At 43.4% G+C, this 25,463-nt stretch overlaps 1 protein-coding gene across 1 annotated transcript in view; it reads left to right on the plus strand.

Annotated features, from left to right (window-relative positions):
• The window catches only part of LOC118396894 (guanylate cyclase soluble subunit alpha-2-like), a 161,074-nt gene that overhangs the window by 131,100 nt on the left and 4,511 nt on the right, over positions 1 to 25,463 (plus strand). The gene's annotated exons all lie outside the window — the stretch shown is intronic.

Below are 25,463 nucleotides of genomic sequence, written 5' to 3' on the forward strand. Positions count from 1 at the left end.
GTGCTAGCTGTTTTGTGCGGTGTTGTTTTGTGCTAGCTGTTTTGTGCGGTGTTGTTATGTGCTAGCTGTGTTGTGCTATTGTGTTGTGCTAGCTGGGTCGTGCTATTGTGTTGTGCTAGCTGTTTTGTGCGGTGTTGTTTTGTGCTAGCTGTTTTGTGCGGTGTTGTTATGTGCTAGCTGTGTTGTGCTAGCTGTTTTTTGTGCGTGTGTTGTTATGTGTTATCTGTGTTGTGCTATTGTGTTGTGCTAGCTGTTTTGTGCGGTGTTGTTATGTGCTAGCTGGGTTGTGCTATTGTGTTGTGCTAGCTGTTTTGTGCGGTGTTGTTTTGTGCTAGCTGTTTTGTGCGGTGTTGTTATGTGCTAGCTGTGTTGTGCTAGCTGTTTTGTGCGGTGTTGTTATGTGCGGTGTTGTTTTGTGCTAGCTGTTTTGTGCGGTGTTGTTATGTGCTAGCTGTGTTGTGCTATTGTGTTGTGCTAGCTGTTTTGTGCGGTGTTGTTATGTGCTAGCTGGGTTGTGCTATTGTGTTGTGCTAGCTGTTTTGTGCGGTGTTGTTATGTGCTAGCTGGGTTGTGCTATTGTGTTGTGCTAGCTGGGTTGTGCTATTGTGTTGTGCTAGCTGTTTTGTGCGGTGTTGTTATGTGCTAGCTGTGTTGTGCTAGCTGTTTTGTGCGGTGTTGTTATGTGCGGTGTTGTTTTGTGCTAGCTGTTTTGTGCGGTGTTGTTATGTGCTAGCTGTGTTGTGCTAGCTGTTTTGTGCGGTGTTGTTATGTGCAAGCTGTGTTGTTCCACAGACAGAAGGGGTAACACAGACACGTCACAGGGGCCATAACGCTGAAGAATCCTTTTAGGGCGTTCTTTCACCAAATCAACGTTTATTTGTCACGTGCTCCGAATGCAACAGGTGTTATAGACCTTACAGTGAAATGCTTACTTATAGGCTCTAACCAATAGTGCAAAAAATGAATTAGGTGAACAATAGTTAAGTAAATAAATAAAACATCAGTAAAAATACATTTTCAGTAGCGAGGCTATATACAGTAGTGAGGCTATAACAGTAGAGAGGCTATATACAGTAGCGAGGCTATAACAGTAGAGAGGCTATATACAGTAGCGAGGCTATATACAGTAGAGGCTATATACAGTAGAGAGGCTATATAGTGTAGCGAGGCTATATACAGTAGAGAGGCTATATACAGTAGAGAGGCTATATACTGTAGCGAGGCTACATACAGTAGAGAGGCTATAACAGTAGCGAGGCTATAACAGTAGTGAGGCTACATACAGTAGAGAGGCTATATACAGTAGCGAGGCTATATACTGTAGCGAGGCTACATACAGTAGAGAGGCTATATACAGTAGCAAGGCTATATACTGTAGCGAGGCTACATACAGTAGCGAGGCTATAACAGTAGCGAGGCTATATACTGTAGCGAGGCTATATACAGTAGAGAGGCTACATACAGACACCGGTTAGTCAGGCTGATTGAGGTAGTATGTACATGTAGATATGGTTAAAGTGACTATGCATATATGATGAACAGAAAGTAGCAGTAGTGTAAAAGAGTGGGTGGCGGGACACAATGCAGATAGTCTGGGTAGCCAATGTGCGGGAGCACTGGTTGGTCCGGCCAATTGAGGTAGTATGTACATTTTAAATGTAATATTGCCATTATTTAACTAGGCAATTCAGTTAAGAACATATTCTTATTTTCAATGATGGCCTAGGAACAGTGGGTTAACTGCCTTGTTCAGGGGCAGAGCGACAGATTTTTATATTTTCAGTTTAGGGATTGGATCTTGTAACCTTTCGGTTACCAGTCCAACGCTCTAACCACTAGGCTACCTGCCGCCCCACATGATTGTATAGTTAAAGTGACTATGCATATATGATTAACAAAGAGTACCAGCAGCGTAAAAGGGGCACACAATGCAAATTGTCCGGGTAGCCATTTGATTACCTGTTCAGGAGTCTTATGGCTTGGGGGTAAAAACTGTTGAGAAGCCTGTTTTGTCCTAGACTTGGCACTCCGGTACTGCTTGTCATGCGGTAGTAAAGAGAACAGTGTATGACTGGGGTGACTGGAGCCTTTGACAATTTTTAGGGCCTTCCTCTGACACCGCCTGGTGTCGAGGTCCTGGATGGCAGGCTGCTTAGCCCCAGTGATGTACTGGCCCGTACGCACTACCCTCTGTAGTAACTTGCGGTCTACAGGCCGAGCAATTGCCGTACCAGGCAGTGACGCAACCTCTCGATGTTGCAGCTGTAGAACCTTTTGAGGATCTCGGGACCCATGCCAAATCCTTTTTAGTTTCATGAGGGGGAATAGCTTCATCGTGCCCTATTCATGATCGTTTTGGTGTGTTTGGACCATTCTAATTTGTTGATGATGTGGACACCAAGGAACTTGAAGCTCTCAACCTGCTCCTCTACAGCCCCGTCGATGAGAATGGGGGCGTGCTCGGTCCTCCTTTTCCTGTAGTCCACAATCATCTCCTTAGTCTTGGTTGAGGGATAGGTTGTTATTCTGGCACCACCCGGCCAGGTCTCTGACCTCCCTATAGGCTGTCTCGTCGTTGATCAGGCCTACAACTGTTGTGTCATCTGCAAACTTAATGATGGTGTTGGAGTCGTGCCTGGCCATGCAGTCGTGGGTGAACAGGGAGTACAGGAGGGGACTGAGCACGCACCCCTGAGGGGCTCCAGTGTTGAGGTTCAGTGTGGCAGATGTGTTGCTGCCTACCCTCACCACCTGGGGGCAGCCCGTCAGGAAGTCTAGGATCCACCACCAAATATTGTAGTGTCCAAGTCCTAAAGCAATGGGACACCCTAAATCTTTCCAAGATTATTACAGATTATTAGATGTTATAGACCCTTTCTTCTTTAAGGTTGCTTCCCCTATTACCACCAAGCCAATCTCCAACCATTTTAACCTGTCTCTCCTTTCTGGGGAGGTTCCCATTGCTTGGAAGGCAGCCACAGTTTATCCTTAATTTAAAGGGGGAGATCAAGCTGATCCTAACTGTTTTAGGCCTATTTTTATTTTGCCCTGTTTATCAAAAGTGTTAGGAAAACTTGTCAATGATCAACTGACTGGCTTTCTTGATGTCTATAGTATTCTCTCTGGTATGCAATCTGGTTTCCGCTCAGGTTATGGATGTGTCACCGCAACCTTAAAGGTCGTCAATGATGTCACCATTGCCCTTGATTCTAAGCCATGTTGTGCTGCTATTTTTATTGACTTGGCCAAAGCCTTTGATACGGTAGACCATTCCATTCTTGTGGGCCGGTTAAGGAGTATTGGTGTCTCTGAGGGAACTTTGGCCGAGTTTGCTAACTACCTCTCTAAAGAGTGCAGTGTATAAATTCAGACAATCTGCTGTTTCAGACACTGCCTGTCACCAACAACGTAGCTCAGGCAGTAGGAAGCACTCTCATCCATTTATATGCAGATGATACAGTCTCATACTCAGCTGGCCCCTCCCTGGATTTTGTGTTAAATGCTCTACAAAAAAGCTTTCTTAGTGTCCAACAAGCTTTCTCTACCCTTAACCTTGTTCTGAACACATCCAAAACAACGGTCATGTGGTTTGGTAAGAAGAATGCCCCTCTCCCCACAGGTGTGATTACTACCTCTGAGGGTTTAGAGCTTGAAGTAGCCACCTCATACAAGTACTTGGGAGTACGGCTAAATGGTACACTGTCCTTCTCTCAGCACATATCAAAGCTGCAGACTAAAGTTAAATCTAGACTTGGTTTCCTCTATCGTAATCAATCGTCTTTCACACCAGCTGCCAAACTAACCCTGATTCAGATGACCATTCTACCCATGCTAGATTACGGAGACATAATTTATAGATCGGCAGGTAAGGGTGATCTCGAGCGGCTAGATGTTCTTTACCATCAGATTTGCAACAAATGTTCCTTATAGGACACATCACTGCACTCTATCCTCCTCTGTAAACTGGTCATCTCTGTGTACCCGTCGCAAGACCCACTGGTTGATGCTTATTTATAAAACCCTCTTAGGTCTCACTCCCCCCTATCTGAGATACCTACTGCAGCCCTCATCCTCCACATACAACACCCGTTCTGCCAGTCACATTCTGTTAAAGGTCCCCAAAGCACACACATCCTTGGGTCTCTCGTCTTTTCAGTTCGCTGCAGCTAGTGACTGGAACGAGCTGCAACAAATACTCAAACTGGACAGTTTTATCTCAATTACTTCATTCAAAGAAGACTCAATCATGGACACTCGTACTGACAGTTGTGGCTGCGTTGCATGATGTATTGTTGTCTCTACCTTCTTGCCCTATGTGCTGTTGTCTTCCCAATAATGTTTGTACCATGTTTTGTGCTGCTGACATGTTGTCGTCATGTTGCGTTGCTACCATGCTGTGTTGTCATGTGTTTCTGCCTTGCTATGTTGTTGTCTTTAGGTCTCTATTTATGTAGTGTTGTCTCGTGATGTGTTTGTCCTATATTGTTTTTTCAATTTGTATTATTATAATTGTTTAAATCCCAGCCCCCGTCCCCACAGGGGGTCTTTTGGTAGGCCGTCATTGTAAATTAGAATTTGTTCTTAACCGACTTGCCTAGTGAAATAAAGGTTAATTAAAATAACTTGTGAGAGGAAGTCCAGTAGTGGGAGAGGATGAAACTAGGTGAAACTGGGCCGACATCGATGAAACATCTGATCTCAAAGCAATTTTCTCTTCTACTATGAACACATTGCACTACGTTTTATAGACTTGATACTTTGCCAAAGTAAAAAAATAAATACTTTTTTTAGCAGAAGTGCAAAGGTCAAAATGAGTTTGTGCACACGTGCACTTCACAGAGTTGGAGGGGGGCAGTATGACGGTATTTGATGTTATTTGATGTTTTTGAATAGTAAAAGTTCTAAATTTGCTTTATGAGTAGTACGTGACCCTAGTGAGGCAACCCATACCTGTACATTCTAAGTTATTTCAATGGGTCTTTCTCCATTCTGATTTTTATACTGTTCAATTCAAATTCAACCAAAAATAATCTCCTGCATTTCCATCAATTTCTGCATATCAAATCAAACTTTATTTGTCACATGCGCCGAATACAACAAGTGTAGACTTTACCGTGAAATACTTACTTACAAGCCCTTAACGAACAGTGCAGTTCAAGAACAGAGCACTCAATTGAGATAATATCCACACTGCCACGTAGGGCTGCACGATATGGGCAAAAAAACAAGGCCTTATTTTTAACCAAATGTTGCAATTGCGATTTGACTTGTGATTCAGAGCAAAACACTTGGGTGAACTGTTGGAATCATGGAAATAGAATGATTATTCTAATTATATTAGTTAGAATATAATAGTGGGCACTTCGAATACAGTGTTATGTTGACATGACAATGAATGAAGATGACAGGGAGGCGTAATTGTGACAGGGTAGGAACCAAAGGCTACATTAAATGTTTCTTCGTGTAGCCAACATATTCATGCTTCACTTATTCTTCTTTGATTTAGAAGATACTGTTGCATCTACTAGCTGTTTGTAGATGTAAGAAACACAAACCTAATAGTGTAATTATAGAATGTTAGTCTATTTATATTATGAAGCAAAGTGGAAACAACTTTGTCATCGTTCTCGTTGTCATCAACATTGGTGTGGAGCTTGGTCTGTGTGAAAAGAGAGGGCAGAGAGAGCAGAGAGGGCAGAGAGAGCAGAGAGAGCAGAGAGGGCAGAGAGAGCAGAGAGGGCAGAGAGAGCAGAGAGGGCAGAGAGGGCAGAGAGGGCAGAGAGAGCAGAGAGGGCAGAGAGAGCAGAGAGGGCAGAGAGGGCAGAGAGGGCAGAGAGGGCAGAGAGAGCAGAGAGGGCAGAGCAGAGAGGGCAGAGAGGGCAGAGAGAGCAGAGAGAGCAGAGAGGGCAGAGAGAGCAGAGAGGGCAGAGAGAGCAGAGAGGGCAGAGAGGGCTGACTCAAGTAGCAGAGTAAACTATAAAAATGGACGTTACACACGGCGTGTCACATTTAACAAACCAAACATTAAAATATCTTTATAGAAGGTAAAGTAAAAACCCAAACCAGTCCGTGCATCAGTACCGGTAGATAGTAAAATATGGTATACCGCCCAGCCCTGCTATCTTGGGTTAGTTCTGAATATCTTTGGCTGTGCTGTGTTGTGTTGTGTTGTGTTGTGTTGTGCTTGCTGCTCGTTGGCCTGGCTTACAGTCCCAGATGTGTGTGTGTGTTGATATAATCATCTGTGTCATGGCACATTGGGAAGAAAGTTCTTAACCAGCTGTAGATGCTGACAATGGAGCCCCTCTCATATTCCCCTTCATTGACAACTGATGAGATGAAACGTGTCTTCACAAGGAATAAAGTACATGCGCACACACACAGGCACACATGCACAGACACAAGCACATAAACACACACGGACCAACACTACAATGTTTGTGTTTTTTTGTTGTGTGTGAGTGTACAATAAATGTGTGTGAAAGTGCGTATGTATGCTTGCAACTTGTGAGCCACAGCACCTATGTGTGTAATTCACTTATTGCGAACACATCGGTCGCCACGGTGATGGATAGAACATGGGAATGCGTAGTGTGCAGTTACCATGGTGATGGGAGAATTGTGGCGTGGCAGCAGGACTGTTTTTGGCTAGTTAATGACGGTTGTTTCTGTTAAGCTGATGTTTCATGTCTTACAGGAAATAGTTGAGCTTTGTGTTGGGCTGTTTTGTGTTCGGTTAGAGAGAAAGTCACGTTCAGGCAATCTGCCTTTCTCCCGTCTCCACAGGTAGAGAGGCCCTTTTCTCTTACATCCAGCTGTCTATGTCAGTTGGCCAGTAACGCTGTCAGAGTCAACATTGTGTTTGTGTGTGATCATCTGTCTGTGAGTGTGTGTGTTGGCTCAGAGCTCCAGGTTGTTTTTTAGCTTGCTTCCACCTAGATATTCTACCAAACGGCAACCAGCAATAAAAATCACCAACCTCGCACAACCTTTAAAACACAACCTATGTCTCTCTCTGTTGTCATGACAACAATACAAGGGTGCTGCGAATCACATGTAGTCACAACCAAAATTATTGGCACCCTTGATAGAGATGACAAAATACTGTATAAAATAAATAATACAAATACAGAGCATGGGGAAATTATATTATTTTATACTAATACAATTACTGAGAGAAAAATGGGGTGTCATTAATGTTAACCCCTATCTTTTTGAGACAGAAAAAATTATTACTTGTTAAACAAATATTTTTTCTGAGCAATTGTTTTAGTAGAAAATAATATAATTTAGTCATTTTGAGCATAGAATATATCTCAAATCAAATATATTTATATAGCCCTTCGTACATCAGCTGATATCTCAAAGTGCTGTACAGAAACCCAGCCTAAAACCCCAAACAGCAAGCAATGCAGGTGTAGAAGCACGGTGGCTGGGAAAAATTCCCTAGAAAGGCCAAAACCTGGGAAGAAACCTAGAGAGGAACCAGTCTATGTGGGGGGGCCAGTCCTCTTCTGGCTGTGCCGGGTGGAGATTATAACAGAACATGGCCAAGATGTTCAAATGTTCATAAATGACCAGCATGGTCAAATAATAATAATCACAGGCAGAACAATTGAAACTGGAGCAGCAGCACGGTCAGGTGGACTGGGGATAGCAAGGAGTCATCATGTCAGGTAGTCCCGAGGCATGGTCCTAGTAGCCTCACTACTGTATATAGCCACGCTACTGTATGTAGCCTCGCTACTGTATGTAGCCACGCTACTGTATGTAGCCTCGCTACTGTATTATGCCTTTCTATTGTACAGTGGGGCAAAAAAGTATTTAGTCAGCCACCAATTGTGCAAGTTCTCCCACTTAAAAAGATGAGAGAGGCCTGTAATTTTCATCATAGGTACACTTCAACTATGACAGACAAAATGAGGAAAAAATACTGAAAATCACATTGTAGGATTTTTAATGAATTTATTTGCAAATTATGGTGGAAAATAAGTATTTGGTCACCTACAAACAACCAAGATTTCTGGCTCTCGCAGACCTGTAACTTCTTCTTTCACTAAGCTACACCTGTTGTATTCAGCGCACGTGACAAATAAACTTTGATTTGATTTTGATTCACACAAAATCACATGTTCTCCACTCTGACAATGAATCCACTGATGAAAGGTGAAACCTTGTTAGTTTCTAGTAACTTCACCAACTTTAAACATCTGCTATCTGAGCAGCTAACCGATCGCTGCAGCTGTACATAGTCTATCGGTAAATAGCCCACCCAATTTACCTACCTCATCCCCATACTGTTTATATTTATTTACTTTTCTGCTCTTTTGCACACCAGTATCTCTACCTGTACATGACCATCTGATCATTTATCACTCCAGTGTTAATCTGCTAAATTGTCATTATTCGCCGACCTCCTCATGCCTTTTGCACACAATGTATATAGACTCTCTTTTTTTTCTACTGTGTTATTGCCTTGTTAATTGTTTACTCCATGTGTAACTCTGTTGTCTGTTCACACTGCTATGCTTTATCTTGGCCAGGTCACAGTTGTAAATGAGAACTTGTTCTCAACTAGCCTACCTGGTTAAATAAAGGTGTTCTCAACTAGCCTACCTGGTTAAATAAAGGTGAAATAAAAAAAATAAAAAAATTATCTCTCTTCAGTCTTCTGTGGAGTTTATATGCCTTTGGCAACCAACTTTGTGCATTACTGCAACCAACTGGACTGGAGGGTGGACCTCTTTCATTTTTCAATCACCCTCGTGGGTATATGCTCCTAATAACCAGGCATGACTTGCACTGCGTCAAGCGTCTTAAAAAGAACCAAGTTGTATTTTTAGTGCCTGGCTTCACAGACGCTCATTGACGCGGGCCAGCAGTTTGTATGAAATTATAGATTAACATGTATGTGTAAACTTATTTTGCAACACGGACGCAACGCGGCCAGCATGTATGTATGTATGTATGTCCGTCCGTCCGTCCGTCCGTCCGTCCGTCCGTCCATCCGTCCGTCCGTCTCCTTCATTCCTTAAAAACGGGAACTACACAATTGTAACGCTGCGTGTGGCCATGCATGTGTATGCCTGTATCAGTCTGTGCACGTGAGTCCATGTGTCTGGTGTGTGTGTGTGCCTGTGAGTCCATGTGTCTGGTGTGTGTGTGTGTGTGTGTGCCTGTGAGTCCATGTGTCTGGTGTGCATGTTTTTGGCCTATAGTTTATTTTACCAGAAATCGACTGGCATAGCTATGCCCTTTAACCCCGTTCTCTGTATCGTGCTCTCTCTCTCTAATGATTTGTTCCCTCTCTCTCTCTCTAATGATTTGTTCCCTCTCTCTCTCTAATGATTTGTTCCCTCTCTCTCTAATGATTTGTCCCTCTCTCTCTAATGATTTGTTCCCTCTCTCTCTCTAATGATTTGTTCCCTCTCTCTCTCTAATGATTTGTTCCCTCTCTCTCTAATGATTTGTTCCCTCTCTCTCTAATGATTTGTTCCTCTCTCTCTCTAATGATTTGTTCCCTCTCTCTCTAATGATTTGTTCCCTCTCTCTCTAATGATTTGTTCTCTCTCTCTCTAATGATTTGTTCCCTCTCTCTCTAATGATTTGTTCCCTCTCTCTCTCTAATTGTTTGTTCCCTCTCTCTCTCTAATGATTTGTTTCTCTCTCTCTAATGATTTGTTCCCTCTCTCTCTCTAATGATTTGTTCCCTCTCTCTCTAATGATTTGTTCCCTCTCTCTCTAATTGTTTGTTCCCTCTCTCTCTCTAATTATTTGTTTGTTCCCTCTCTCTCTCTAATGATTTGTTCCCTCTCTCTCTAATGATTTGTTCCCCTCTCTCTCTCTAATTGTTTGTTCCCTCTCTCTCTCTAATTATTTGTTTGTTCCCTCTCTCTCTCTAATGATTTGTTCCCTCTCTCTCTAATGATTTGTTCCCTCTCTCTCTCTAATTGTTTGTTCCCTCTCTCTCTCTAATTATTTGTTTGTTCCTCTCTCTCTCTAATGATTTGTTCCCTCTCTCTCTAATGATTTGTTCCCTCTCTCTCTCTAATGATTTGTTCCTCTCTCTCTCTAATGATTTGTTCCCTCTCTCTCTCTAATGATTTGTTCCCTCTCTCTCTCTAATGATTTGTTCCCTCTCTCTCTCTAATGATTTGTTCCCTCTCTCTCTCTAATGATTTGTTCCCTCTCTCTCTCTAATGATTTGTTCCCTCTCTCTCTCTAATGATTTGTTCCCTCTCTCTCTAATGATTTGTTCCTCTCTCTCTAATGATTTGTTCCCTCTCTCTCTAATGATTTGTTCCCTCTCTCTCTCTAATGATTTGTTCCCTCTCTCTCTCTAATGATTTGTTCTCTCTCTCTCTCTAATGATTTGTTCCCTCTCTCTCTCTAATGATTTGTTCCCTCTCTCTCTCTAATGATTTGTTCCCCTCTCTCTCTCTAATGATTTGTTCCCTCTCTCTCTCTAATGATTTGTTCCCTCTCTCTCTCTAATGATTTGTTCCCTCTCTCTCTCTAATGATTTGTTCCCTCTCTCTCTCTAATGATTTGTTCCCTCTCTCTCTCTAATGATTTGTTCCCTCTCTCTCTCTCTAATGATTTGTTCCCTCTCTCTCTCTAATGATTTGTTCCCTCTCTCTCTCTAATGATTTGTTCCTCTCTCTCTCTAATGATTTGTTCCCTCTCTCTCTCTAATGATTTGTTCCCTCTCTCTCTCTAATGATTTGTTCCCTCTCTCTCTCTAATGATTTGTTCCCTCTCTCTCTCTAATGATTTGTTCCCTCTCTCTCTAATGATTTGTTCCCTCTCTCTCTAATGATTTGTTCCCTCTCTCTCTCTAATGATTTGTTCCCTCTCTCTCTCTAATGATTTGTTCCCTCTCTCTCTCTAATGATTTGTTCCCTCTCTCTCTAATGATTTGTTCCCTCTCTCTCTCTAATGATTTGTTCCTCTCTCTCTCTAATGATTTGTTCCCTCTCTCTCTCTAATTGTTTGTTCCCTCTCTCTCTAATGATTTGTTCCCTCTCTCTCTCTAATGATTTGTTCCCTCTCTCTCTCTAATTATTTGTTCCCTCTCTCTCTAATGATTTGTTCCCTCTCTCTCTCTAATGATTTGTTCCCTCTCTCTCTCTAATGATTTGTTCCCTCTCTCTCTCTAATGATTTGTTCCCTCTCTCTCTAATGATTTGTTCCCTCTCTCTCTCTAATGATTTGTTCTCTCTCTCTCTAATGATTTGTTCCCTCTCTCTCTCTAATTGTTTGTTCCCTCTCTCTCTCTAATTATTTGTTTGTTCCCTCTCTCTCTCTAATTATTTGTTTGTTCCCTCTCTCTCTCTCTAATTATTTGTTTGTTCCCTCTCTCTCTAATGATTTGTTCCCTCTCTCTCTAATGATTTGTTCCCTCTCTCTCTCTAATGATTTGTTCCCTCTCTCTCTCTAATGATTTGTTCCCTCTCTCTCTAATGATTTGTTCCCTCTCTCTCTAATGATTTGTTCCCTCTCTCTCTCTAATGATTTGTTCCCTCTCTCTCTAATGATTTGTTCCCTCTCTCTCTAATTGTTTGTTCCCTCTCTCTCTCTAATTATTTGTTTGTTCCCTCTCTCTCTCTAATTATTTGTTTGTTCCCTCTCTCTCTCTAATTATTTGTTTGTTCCCTCTCTCTCTCTAATTATTTGTTTGTTCCCTCTCTTAATGATTTGTTCCTCTCTCTCTCTAATGATTTGTTCCCTCTCTCTCTCTAATGATTTGTTCCCTCTCTCTCTCTAATGATTTGTTCCCTCTCTCTCTCTAATGATTTGTTCCCTCTCTCTCTCTAATGATTTGTTCCCTCTCTCTCTCTAATGATTTGTTCCCTCTCTCTCTCTAATGATTTGTTCCCTCTCTCTCTCTAATTGTTTGTTCCCTCTCTCTCTCTAATTATTTGTTTGTTCCCTCTCTCTCTCTAATTATTTGTTTTCCCTCTCTCTCTCTAATTATTTGTTTGTTCCCTCTTTGTTCTCTCTAATTATTTGTTTGTTCCCTCTCTTAATGATTTGTTCCCTCTCTCTCTCTAATGATTTGTTCCCTCTCTCTCTCTAATGATTTGTTCCCTCTCTCTCTCTAATGATTTGTTCCCTCTCTCTCTCTAATGATTTGTTCCCTCTCTCATAGAGAGATACTCTGCTCGTTCAAACTACTTCAGGCGGATAAACGCTTTTCAGTCAGCGTGCTCACAACTAGCCAATACCACTGTGTTATGTAAAGTAGTCTATGAGAGAGAGGTAGTTTGACCATATTGGAGACACATATTTCCCTCAGATTACAAAGACCCACATTTGAAAACAAATCCAATTTTGATAAACTCCCATATCTACTGGGTGAAATACCACAGTGTACCATCACAGCAGCAACATATGTGAACAGTTGCCACAAGAAAAGGGCAACCAGTGAAGAACAAACACCATTGTAAATAGAGTCCATATTTATGTTTATTTATTTCCTCTTTTGTACTTGAACTATTTGCACATCGTTACAACACTGTGTACAGCCATAATGACACTTGAAATGTCTATATTCCTTTGGAACTTTTCAGAGTGTAATGTTTACTGTTCATTGTTTAGAGGGGAGAGGGGGTCCATTTGTAGAGAGAAATATTAAAATACCACACCTTAACTTGTCGCTCCTGCTCCATCTCAATCTCCTCTTTCTTCAAAACATCTGGCAATCTGTCCATCTCTCTCTCAATCTCCTCAAAACATCTGGCAATCTGTCCATCTCTCTCTCAATCTCCCCTTTCTTCAAAACATCTGGCAATCTGTCCATCTCTCTCTCAATCTCCTCTTTCTTCAAAACATCTGGCAATCTGTCCATCTCTCTCTCAATCTCCCCTTTCTTCAAAACATCTGGCAATCTGTCCATCTCTCTCTCAATCTCCTCTTTCTTCAAAACATCTGGCAATCTGTCCATCTCTCTCTCAATCTCCTCTTTCTTCAAAACATCTGGCAATCTGTCCATCTCTCTCTCAATCTCCTCTTTCCTCAACATCTGGCAATCTGTCCATCTCTCTCAATCTCCTCTTTCTTCAAAACATCTGGCAACCTGTTCATCTCTATGGCAGTGTGATCAGAATAGCACACCTTTGCCATCACTCTCTCCCTGTTCTCCCTTCCTCCCCCCGTCACTCTCTCTGCTCTCACACTCTCAAATTCAATTCAAAGGGCTTTATTGTCATGGGAAGCACATGTTTACATTGCCAAAGAAAATGGAATAGACAATAAACAAAAAGGAAATAAACAAGAGAAACATTAGTAAACATTACACTCACAAACGTTTTAAAATAATATAGATAGAAATGTTATATTTTGGTCCTCCTGGAATATATTATATTATATATATATTGTGGTAATATTGGGCCAGTTGCACTCTGAGGCGGCTGATGTTGGTGGATTTGGAAGAGGATGAAGTCAACAGTGGAAACAGCCTCAGATCCACAAAGTCCTTTTCCACCAGGTGGCTGATAAGATATGTTGCCATATTGCTTATCCAATCCAAAGCCCTTGCTTGGAAGTGTACTTCACCAGATTGCCAAGAACCTTGCACTCATTTTTTTATTTTACTTTTATTTAACTAGGCAAGTCAGTTAAGAACAAATTCTTATTTTCAATGACGGCCTAGGAACAGTGGGTTAACTGCCTGTTCAGGGGCAGAACGACAGATTTGTACCTTGTCAGCTCAGGGATTTGAACTTGCAACCTTGCGGTTACTAGTCCAACGCTCTAACCACTAGGCTACCCTGCCGCCTCATCCAGGCCAAGGTGGCGAGATACGGTAGTGATGACACCATAGGCCTTGTTGATCTCTGCACCAGACAGGATGCTCTTGCCAGCATACTTGGGGTCCAACATGTGCGCTGCGGTGTGTATGAGCTTCAGGCAAAAGTCTTCACGCTTTTTGATGTATTTCAGAACTGCAGTTTCCTCTGCTTGGAGCAACAGTGAAGTGGGCAGGGCAGTACAGATTTCTTCTCTTACATCTGCAAGCAGAGTCTGAACATCAGACAGGATGGCATTGTCTCCCTCAATCTGTGCAATGGCTACGGATATAGGTTTCAGACTGCTTACCACTCTCTCCCAAAATACATCACCAGGAGGGTCCTCTTGATGGGGCTGTCCATATCGGCGGACTGTGATATGGCCATTTCTTTTAGAGACTCCTTCCCCTCCAGGAGACTGTCAAACATGACGACAACACTAGGCAGCTTCAATTTGGTGCTCTTCTTCGTCTCACTTTGCTTGGTGAGGTAGATTGCTGTTATAACTTGATGACCCTTCACATACCTAACCATTTCCTTGACTCTCTTGCAGAGTATATCCATTGTTTTCAGTGCCATGATGTCCTTGAGGAGCCAATTCAATGCATGAGTAGCACAGCCAATGGGTGTGATGTGAGGGTAGGACTCCTCCACTTTAGACCAAGCAGCCTTCATGTTCGCAGCATTGTCTGTCACCAGTGCAAATACCTTCTGTGGTCCAAGGTCATTAATGACTGCCTTCAGCTCATCTGCAATGTAGAGACCGGTGTGTGTCTGTTGTCCTTTGTGTCTGTGTTCTTGTAGAATACTGTTTGAGGGGTAGAGAAGATTTAGTTAACTATTCCTTGCCCACGAACATTTGACCACCCATCAGAGATGATTGCAATACAGTCTGCTTTCTCTATGATTTGCTTGACCTTCACTTGAACTCTGTTGAACTCTGCATCCAACAAATGAGTGGATAAATCATGTCTAGTTGGAGGGGTGTATTCTGGGTGAAGAAGGTTCAGAAATCTCTTCCAATACACATTGCCTGTGAGCATCAGAGGTGAACCAGTTGCATACACAGCTCGAGCAAGACATTCATCAGCATTCCTCTGACTACGTTCCTCCATTGAGTCAAAAAACCTTCTGATTCCAGGAGGACCGTAAGCTGTTGCTATCGATAAGGTGTCTGATTCCAGGAGGACCATAAGCTGTTGCTATCGATAAGGTGTCTGATTCCAGGAGGACCAAAAGCTGTTGCTATCGATAAGGTGTCTGATTCCAGGAGGACCATAAGCTGTTGCTATCGATAAGGTGTCTGATTCCAGGAGGACCATAAGCTGTTGCTATCGATAAGGTGTCTGATTCCAGGAGGACCATAAGCTGTTGCTATCGATAAGGTGTCTGATTCCAGGAGGACCATAAGCTGTTATCGATAAGGTGTCTGATTCCAGGAGGACCATAAGCTGTTATCGATAAGGTGTCTGATTCCAGGAGGACCATAAGCTGTTGCTATCGATAAGGTGTCTGATTCCAGGAGGACCAAAAGCTGTTGCTATCGATAAGGTGTCTGATTCCAGGAGGACCATAAGCTGTTGCTATCGATAAGGTGTCTGATTCCAGGAGGACCATAAGCTGTTGCTATCGATAAGGTGTCTGATTCCAGGAGGACCATAAGCTGTTGCTATCGATAAGGTGTCTGATTCCAGGAGGACCATAAGCTGTTGCTATCGATAAGGTGTCTGATTCCAGGAGGACCATAAGCTGTTGCTATCGATAAGGTGTCTGATTCCAGGAGGACCATAAGCTGTTGCTATCGATAAGGTGTCTGATTCCAGGAGGACCATAAGCTGTTGCTATCGATAAGGTGTCTGATTCCAGGAGGACCATAAGCTGTTGCTATCGATAAGGTGTCTGATTCCAGGAGGACCATAAGCTGTTGCTATCGATAAGGTGTCTGATTCCAGGAGGACCATAAGCTGTTGCTATCGATAAGGTGTCTGATTCCAGGAGGACCATAAGCTGTTGCTATCGATAAGGTGTCTGATTCCAGGAGGACCATAAGCTGTTGCTATCGATAAGGTGTCTGATTCCAGGAGGACCATAAGCTGTTGCTATCGATAAGGTGTCTGATTCCAGGAGGACCATAAGCTGTTGCTATCGATAAGGTGTCTGATTCCAGGAGGACCATAAGCTGTTGCTATCGATAAGGTGTCTGATTCCAGGAGGACCATAAGCTGTTGCTATCGATAAGGTGTCTGATTCCAGGAGGACCATAAGCTGTTGCTATCGATAAGGTGTCTGATTCCAGGAGGACCATAAGCTGTTGCTATCGATAAGGTGTCTGATTCCAGGAGGACCATAAGCTGTTGCTATCGATAAGGTGTCTGATTCATCATTTTCACCTCTTTTCTTTTTTATTTCACCTTTATTTAACCAGGTGGCCAGTTGAGAACAAGTTCTCATTTACAACTGTGACCTGACCAAGATAAAGCAAAGCAGTTCAACACATACAACAACACAGAGTTACACATGGAATAAACAAACATACAGTCAATAACACAATAGAAAAAGCTATGTACAGTGTGTGCAAATGTAGTTAGGGTTAGGGAGGTTAGGGTTAGGGAGGTAAGGCCAAAGAGGTGAAATAATTACAATTTAGCATTAATTCTGGAGTGGTAGATGTGCAGATGATGATGTGCAAGTAGAGATACTGGGGTGCAAAATAGCAAAAATAAATAAATAACAATATTGGGATGAGGTAGTTGGGTGTGCTATTTACAGATGTGCTGAGTAAAGGTACAGTGATCGGTAAACTGCTCTGACAGCTGATGCTTAAAGTTAGAGAGGGAGATATGTCTCCAGCTTCAGTGATTTTTGCAATTCGTTCCAGTCATTGGCAGCAGAGAACTTAAAGGAAAGGCGGCCAAAGTAAGTGTTGGCTTTGGGGATGACCAGTGAAATATACCTGCTGGAGCATGTGCTACGGGTTGGTGTTGCTATGGTGACCAGTGAGCTGAGATAAGGCGGGGCTTTATTTAGCATAGACTTAGATGACCTGGAGCCAGTGGGTTTGGCGACGAATATGTTGCGAGCGCCAGCCAACGAGAGAGTACAGGTCGCAGTGGTGGGTAGTATGGGGCTTTGGTGACAAAATGGATGGCACTGTGATAGACTGCATCCAATTTGTTGAGTAGAGACCCCAGCTGGGCCCCGAAGTGAGAGGGCCAGGAGGTAGCCGGTCAACAATGCTTGACTCGGGGAGGAGGACGCCCCTGTCATGCATAGTCCCATGGGATGTTGGCTATCATCAACAAGGCAACTCCTATGACTAATTGGGAATGGGACGCAAGCGTAGGATTGATCACCCTGTCGTTGGCCGCCTTTGGGGAGGGTGTATAGTGTGAAAGGCCGAAACACCCTAGGAACCAAAGGTACACTACTGACGATGCGCTCCCCAACTTTCACCAGGCTCACTGTTCATTAACTCTTGGAAGTGCTTGCACAAAGGATAGTAACATCTCATCCTGTGTTCTTGGAATCTGAATTTTGGAGACTATTTTGTAAATGACATCTCCAAAGTCGAGGATCGGTAGGATAGTCAGTTTTACGAGGGTATGTATTGGCAGAACAAGTGAAGGAGGCTTTGTTGCGAAATAGGAAGCCAATTCTAGATTTAATTTTGGATTGGAGATGTGTGATGTGAGTCTGGAAGGAGAGTTTACAGTCTAACCAGACATCTAGGTATTTGCAGTTGTCCACATATTTTAAGTCAGAACCGTCCAGAGTAGTGATGCTCGAGGGGCAGGCAGGTGCGGGCATTAATCGGTTGAAGAGAATGTATTTAGTTTTACTAGTATTTAAATGCAGTTGGAGGCCACGGACGTAGTGTTGTATGGCGTTGAAGCTTGTTTGGAGGTTTGTTAACACAGTGTCCAAAGAAGGGCCAGATGTATACAGAATGGTGTTGTCTGCGTAGAGGTGGATCAGAGAATCACCAGCAGCAAGAGCGACATCACTGATATATACAGAGAAAAGAGTCGGCCCAAGAATTTAACCCTGTGGCACCCCCTTTAGAGACTGCCAGAGGTCCGGACAACAGGTCCTTTCCGATTTGACATACTGAACTCTATCAGAGAAGTAGATGGTGAACCAGGCGAAGCAGTCCTTCGAGAAACAAAGGCTATTGAGTCTACCGATAAGAATGTGGTGATTGACAGAGTCGAAAGCCTTGGCCAGGTTGATGAAGATGGCTGCACAGTACTGTCCTTTATCGATGGCAGTTATGATATTGTTTAGGACTTTGAGGTGCACCATTGACCACCTCAGAAACCAGATTGCATAGTGGAGAAGGTACAATGTGATTCTAAATGGTCGGTGATCTGTTTGTTAACTTGGCTTTTGAAGATTTTAGAAAGGCAGGGCATATGGATACAGGTCTAGAGTGTATCCCCCTCTGAAGAGGGGGATGACCGCGGCAGCTTTCCAATCTTTGGGGATCTCGGACGACACGAAAGAGAGGTTGAACAGGCTAGTAATAGGGGTTGCAACAATTTCGGCAAATAATTTTAGAAAGAGAGGGTCCAGATTGTCTAGCTCAGCTGATTTGTAGGGATCCTGATTTTGCAGCTCTTTCAGAATATTAGCTGTCTGGATTTGGGTGAAGGAGAAGCGGGGGGGCTTGGGCAAGTTTCTGCGGGGGGTGCAGAGCTTTTGGCCGGGGTATGGGTTAGTAAAATGCTTATTGAAATAATCGATTGTCGTAGATTTATCATTGAGTTTCCTCAATGCAGTGGGCAGCTGGGAGGAGGTGCTCTTATTCTCCATGGACTTTAGTGTTCCAAAACTTTTTGGAATTAGTGCTACAGGATGCACATGTCTCTTTGACTGACTGTGTATATTGGTTCCTGACTTCCCTGAAAAGTTGTATATCGCAGGGGCTATTTGATGCTAATGCAGTACCCCACAAAATGTTTTTGTGCTGGTCAAGGGCAGTCAAGTTTGGGGAGACCCAAGGGCTATATCTGTTCTTAGTTCTGAGTGCTTATTTAAGATGGTAAGGAAAGCTATTTTAAAGAGCAACCAGGCGTCCTCTACTGATGGGAGGCGGTCAATATCCTTCCAGGATACCCGGGCCAGGTCAATTAGAAAGGCCTGCTCGCTGAAGTGTTTAAGGGGGATTTTGACAGTGATGAGGGGTGGTCGTTTGACTGCGGACCTATTATGGAAGCAGGCAATGAGGTAGTGATCGCTGAGATCCTGGTTGAAGACAGCAGAGGTGTATTTAGAGGCCAAGTTTGTTAGGATGATATCTATGAGGGTTCACATGGTTACAGATTTAGGGTTGTACCTGGTAGGTTCCTTGATAATTTGTGAGATTGAGTGCATCTAATTTAGATTGTAGGATGGCCGGGGTGTTAAGCATATCCCATTTTAGGTCACCTAACAGTACAAACTCTGAAGATAGATGGGGGGCAATTAATTCACATGTGGTGTCTAGGGCACAGCTGGGGGCTGAGGGGGGTCTATAACAAGATGTAACAGTGAGAGACTTATTTCTGGAAATGTGGATTTTTAAAAGTAGAAGCTCGAATTGTTTGGGCACAGACCTGGATAGTATGACAGAACTCTGCAGGCTTTCTCGGCAGTAGATTGCAACTCCGCCCCCTTTGGCAGTTCTTTCTTGTCGGAAAATGTTGTAGTTGGGGATGGAAATTTCTGAATTTTTGGTGGCCTTCCTAAACCAGGATTCAGACACGGCTTGGACATCAGGGTTGGCGTGGTGTGCTAAAGCAGTGAATAAAACTAACTTAGGCATCTGATGTTAACATGCATGAAACCAAGGCTTTTACGGTTACAGAAGTCAATAAATGAGAGTGCCTGGGGAATAAGTGTGGTGCTGTGGGCTACAGGGCCTGGTTTAACCTCTAAATCACCAGAGTGACAGAGAAGGAGTAGGATGAGGGTACAGCTAAAGGCTATACGAATTGGTTGTCTAGTGCATTGGGATCAGCGAATAAAAGGAGCAGATTTCTGGGTGTGGTAGTATAGATTCAGGGCATAATGTACAGACATGGGTATGGTAGGATGTGTTTACAGTGGAGGTAAACCTAGGCATTGAGTGACGATGAGAGCGGTTGCGTCTCTGGAGGCACCAGTTAAGCCAGGTGAGGTCTCCGCATGAGTGGAGGGTGGGACAAAAGAGCTATCTAAGGCATTTAGGGTGGGGCTGGGGGCTCTACAGTGAAATAAACAATAATAACTAAACTAATCAGCAGTAGACAAGGCATATTGACATTAGGGAGAGGCATGTGTAGCCTAGTGACAGGGTCCAATGAGCAGCAATAGGTGAGTCAGGGAGCCGTTCGGTAGTCGCTACTACGCTAGGCGAGCTCGAGACACACCGATTCAGAAAGCTAGCGGGCCGGAGATAGCAGACGGAAAAGCCTGTTGAAACCACCTCAGACGATTACGTCGGGAGACCAGTCGTGATGGATCAGCGGGGCTCCATGTCGGCAATAAAGGGTCCAGGCCAATTGGAAAAAGAGATATTGTAGCCCAAGAATTAGCTGGTAGACCGGCGAATGTACACAGCTTTTTCTTCCACAATAGTTGCAGTGAAATGTCTCCACACATCAGATAGTGGCATTTTCCTGTAAAGATCAGAAAAATTTTGGGGAAAAAACAAACAAATACATTCCATGTACAGATAAATAGTTAAGCAGTTCGATTAAATAACTCCTTTATTAGATAAATGTTTTAAATGAAACATGTATGGAAACAGGTGAATGAACACTCCCCAGTTGGCAGGCTCAAGCAAGCTAAACCCCACATGGTAGCAAAAACTAACTAGCAGAAATTGTTAACAAGTTAGAAATGATTGTAAACACACTTTGCTGCAGGCTACTTTTTACTAGTTAACAAAAACATCATGTATGTCATATAAAATATATTCATCCCACCCAGTATTGCAATCAAAACTTACCAGAAAGCATGTAGTCCTTGGCTCAGACAGTGTAGTACTGTGGGCTCAATAGCATCTCATTCGTGTGCAAGATCTTGAGAATCAGCTGTACATGTGATGGAAGAATGCACTGTGCATGTGATGGAAGAATGCACTGTGCATGCAGAGGGTTGCAATTCCATTTAATTGGGGCTAGATTAACCAAAATATGCCACAAGACCTAGAATTGCTTTATGTGTATCCCACAAAAAAGGTTCACTGCTATGTCCTAGCTTTTTTGATGAATTTAAACATAATCCCGGGCTTAACTTCCCATGGAACATTTCCCGGAAAGTTTCCGACCCTTTGCAACCGTACTTAATACATTGTCTTCACTGCTGTTGATGATACTGCAGAGGGTTTTTGAGAGATTGCTGTTGAAGCATATTCTACGGTAATTATTAGGGTCAAATTTGTCTCCACTTTTGTGGATTGGTGTGATCAGGCCTTGGTTCCAAATAAAAGGGAATATGCCAGAGCTGAGGATAATGTTGAAGAGTTTTAAGAATAGCCAATTGGAATTTGTTGTCTGTATATTTTATAATTTCACTGAGGATACCATCAACCCCACAGGCCTTTTTTTGTTTCGAGGGTTTGTAGTTCATACAATGTAATTGGAGAATCCAGTGAGTTCTGGTAGTCTTTAATAGTTGATTCTAAGATGTGTATTTGATCATGTATATGTTTTTGCTGTTTGTTCTTTGTTATTGGGCTGAAAAGGTTGGAGAAGTGATTTATCCATATTCTCATTGTTAGTTGTCTTAGGTTTTCTGCCTGAATTCAAATGTGATATGTTAGCTGATAGGTCAAATATATTGTTCAGGCTTCCTGCTGCCAAATTTACACCTTCACTATTGGAGGAAAAAAATTTGTCCAGGAAGTTGTCTAGGAGGGATTGGATTTGTTGTTTTTGGTAGGTTTCTACACTACCCTCCTTCCATCTATACATTTTTTTTAATAGTATACAGTTTGTTCGGCTTCGATGCCTCGTGGTTGATTCTTGCTCCGTTCAAGTAGATTGTGATTTTGATGTAATCTGATAGGAGTTTCAGTGGGCTGAATGTGAACGCTCTGAGAGACTCAGGGATGAGGTCAGTGATAAAGTAGTCTACAGCACTACTGCCAAGAGATGAGCTATAGGGGTACCTACCGTAGGAGTCCCCTCAAAGCCTACCATTGACTATGTACAGACCTGGCGTGCGACATAGCTGCAGGAGTTGTGACCCGTTTTTGTTGGTTATGTTGTCATAGTTGTGGCTAGGGGGGCATATGGGGGAGGGAATGCTGTCACCTCCAGGCAGGTGTTTGTCCCCATGTGTGCTGAGTGTGTCAGGTTCTTGTCCAGTTCTGGCATTTAGGTCGCCACAGACTAGTAAATGTCCCTGGACATAGAAATGATTGATCTCCCCCTCTAGGATGGAGAAGCTGTCTTCATTAAAGTATGGAGATTCACTTGGGGGGATATAGGTAGCACACAGGAGGACATTTTTCTCTGAGATAATTTCCTTTAGAATTTCTAGCCAAATGTAAAATATTCCTGTTTTGATTAATTTGATGGAGTGAGTTACGTCTGCTCTATAGCAAATTAGCATACCCTCTGAGTCCCTTCCCTGTTCCACACCTGGTAGGTGGATGGAACTACAAGCTCTTTGAAACCTAGAGGGCAACCAGTGGGTCAATGTCCTCTTTTCCATGTTGCTTGTAGGATGACAATGTCTGTATTTCTGATTTCTTTGAAGTCCAGGTTCCTGCTCTTTAGACCAAAGGCAGATGACCTCAGGCCTTGGATATTCCAGGATAAGATAGTGATGGCTTTGTGTTCCATAAAGTCTCCAATGTTGTTCGTCTTGTGGTTTGGCCTCAGACCAGTAAGTGTGAGCAGAGCCTGCTGAGCATCTGCTACATGCCATTGGCTTGGGCTAGTGTAAGAGTGGGGGTTGGGCCTGTTTGCCCGCTCATGGTCTGGGCATATGTGTGACTCATGTTGAGGCCCTCTTTGCGGGAGTGGGGGGCATGGGGTGGGAGGTGGTCCCTCAGGTCTGGGAGAGTGTCCCACAGGTCTGGGAGAGTGTCCCACAGGTCTGGGAGAGTGTCCCACAGGTCTGGGAGAGTGTCCCGCAGGTCTGGGAGAGTGTCCCGCAGGTCTGGGAGAGTGCCCCGCAGGTCTGGGAAAATGTTTGTTGATCTGCAAAAGTGTCCCCCAGGTCTGGGAGAGTGTCCATTAATCTGGGAGAATGTCCGTTGATCTGGGAGAGTGTCCTACAGGTCTGGGAGAGTGTCCTACAGGTCTGGGAGAGTGTCCGTTCATCTGGGAGAATGTTTGTTGATCTGGGAGAGTGTGCCACAGGTCTGTGAAAGTGTCCATTAATCTGGGAGAATGTTCGTTGATCTGGGAGAGTGTGCCACAGGTCTGGGAGAGTGTCCCACAGGTCTGGGAGAGTGTCCATTAATCTGGGAGAATGTTCGTTGATCTGGGAGAGTCCCGCAGGTCTGGGAGATTGTCCGTTGATCTGGGAGAGTGTCCCACAGGTCTGGGAGAGTGTCCCACAGGTCTGGGAGAGTGTCCCACAGGTCTGGGAGAGTGTCCCACAGGTCTGGGAGAGTGTCCGTTGATCTGGGAGAATGTCCGTTGATCTGGGAGAATGTTTGTTGATCTGGGAGAGTGTCCCACAGGTCTGGGAGAGTGTCCGTTGATCTGGGAGAATGTCCGTTGATCTGGGAGAATGTTTGTTGATCTGGGAGAGTGTCCCACAGGTCTGGGAGAGTGTCCGTTGATCTGGGAGAATGTTCGTTGATCTGGGAGAGTGTCCCACAGAAGCTTTTTCATTCAGTCCCTTGAGTGCTGGAGCCACCCTGTCCTGCTGTGTTCTCAGGTTGTTTGTGCCTGTGTGTATTATTATGTGGCTGGGTGACCCTAGCTGGTCCTCAGACAGAAGCTCTAGGCCGCGCTGGGTGTTTGGACAGCAGAGTTTAGGAAAAAGTTTATTTTATTGTATATATTTCCCTTGTGAGTCCATAAGGAGTACAATCTGTGTCTTTAAAAAAAATGTTTGACCTTTATTTAACTAGGCAAGTCAGTGAAGAACAAATTCTTATTTTCAATGACGGCCTAGGAACAGTGGGTTAACTGCCTGTTCAGGGGCAGAACGACAGATTTGTACCTTGTCAGCTTGGGGTTTTGAACTTGCAACCTTCCGGCTACTAACCTTCCGGCTACTAGTCCAACGCTCTAACCACTAGGCTACCCTTATGTGTGTCTTCAGTGGGTGTGGGGGGTTTGTCAGGAGTGCTATCAGGGGGGCTGACAGGGGGGTGATAGGAGGAAATGGGGTCCCCTGGGCTTGAGGTTCTTCATTTATCTGTCCTGCTGTGATGACGAGGCTTTGGTCTCTCTCTCTCATTGCCAAGGTTACTCACATTGGTGTGCTGGCATGTGCTCATTGGTGTTAGTAACCATGGAGATGAGATACTGAAGTGGATCATTAGAGATCCACTTCTAGGGCTGTTGCGGTGACTGTATTACTGTCACACCGGCGGTCACGTCGGCAGACAAATTCCACATGACCGTTTAGTCACGGTAATTAGGCTTCTCCAAGCTCTGATGCTGCTGATCATTAGTAGCCCACCAAACTTACTAACTGCCTGGTACTCAGCACTCTGTTGTCCCTCTAATCACTCTGACATCAATGCAAATGTATTTGAAAATGGAACACTTCATGGGAGCCCATGAACTCATGTTGCAGAGATGACATGCATTTTTTCTCGCTGCCCCTGTTTTGATACAGTTTCATGTTAATGGTCCTTACTAAATCAAAACAGATGTCACACATACACTAAATAATATATGTGAAGACAAGATTAAATCAAGAATAGTCTGATGGGTGGCAATATTAGCCTATCACTTATGAATGATATATTATCACTAGTGAATCATGCCCAGCAAAATAAACAATGCATTTTTGCCCATAGGCCATAGGCCTATATGTTTTAATAAGGTTCGTATCACAACTAAAGTGGCCAAATAACTTAATAAAATGAAGGGGTGTAGAGCCTAACTGGCATATATAAACAGAGCGTGAGTTTCAAGTTTGGGGAAGATAAACAGACACCTTTTTTATAATAAAAGCGTTACATGCAGAATCACATTTGCAGTCACTATTGATAATGGTGTTTTCCACTAATGGAACATATGCCCTTCCAGCCTACTACCATGTGAGCATTACTGTGTTCATAATGTGAAGAAATAGCCTCATATTTTATCAACATTTTAGGCTAAACGTTCTGATCTGTTGCGTCAGTCACATTGTGTAAAAAAGGTTTTTTGATGCTAGTGGTTGTATTCATTTGAGATCTATCGCATCCCACAACTGTCCCAGACTATGTTTGGAATATGTATTTCTCACAGAGAATAGAAAAGGTTGACTTTTGTACTATGGGGGATGGTAGATTGACATAGGTTAGTGCTTTTGCTCTTCGTTAGGCCTACTTATCTTGTTGGCTGATGAATTGTTTTTATTCAATATGCACCTCGAAATTGGATAAGGATGTCTTCACTTGTAGCCTGTGAGAAGGACCGGATCACATGATGGAGAGCCGTGCGACTGAGAGGAGCTTCGGATTGCGAAGCACACTCAGGGAGAAGGGCACAACTCAGTACTCCGCACCGCAAAAGGCATTGATTTTTT

The sequence above is a fragment of the Oncorhynchus keta genome, chromosome 18, assembly GCF_023373465.1.
Source record: "Oncorhynchus keta strain PuntledgeMale-10-30-2019 chromosome 18, Oket_V2, whole genome shotgun sequence".
NCBI classification, from domain to species: Eukaryota; Metazoa; Chordata; class Actinopteri; order Salmoniformes; family Salmonidae; genus Oncorhynchus; species Oncorhynchus keta.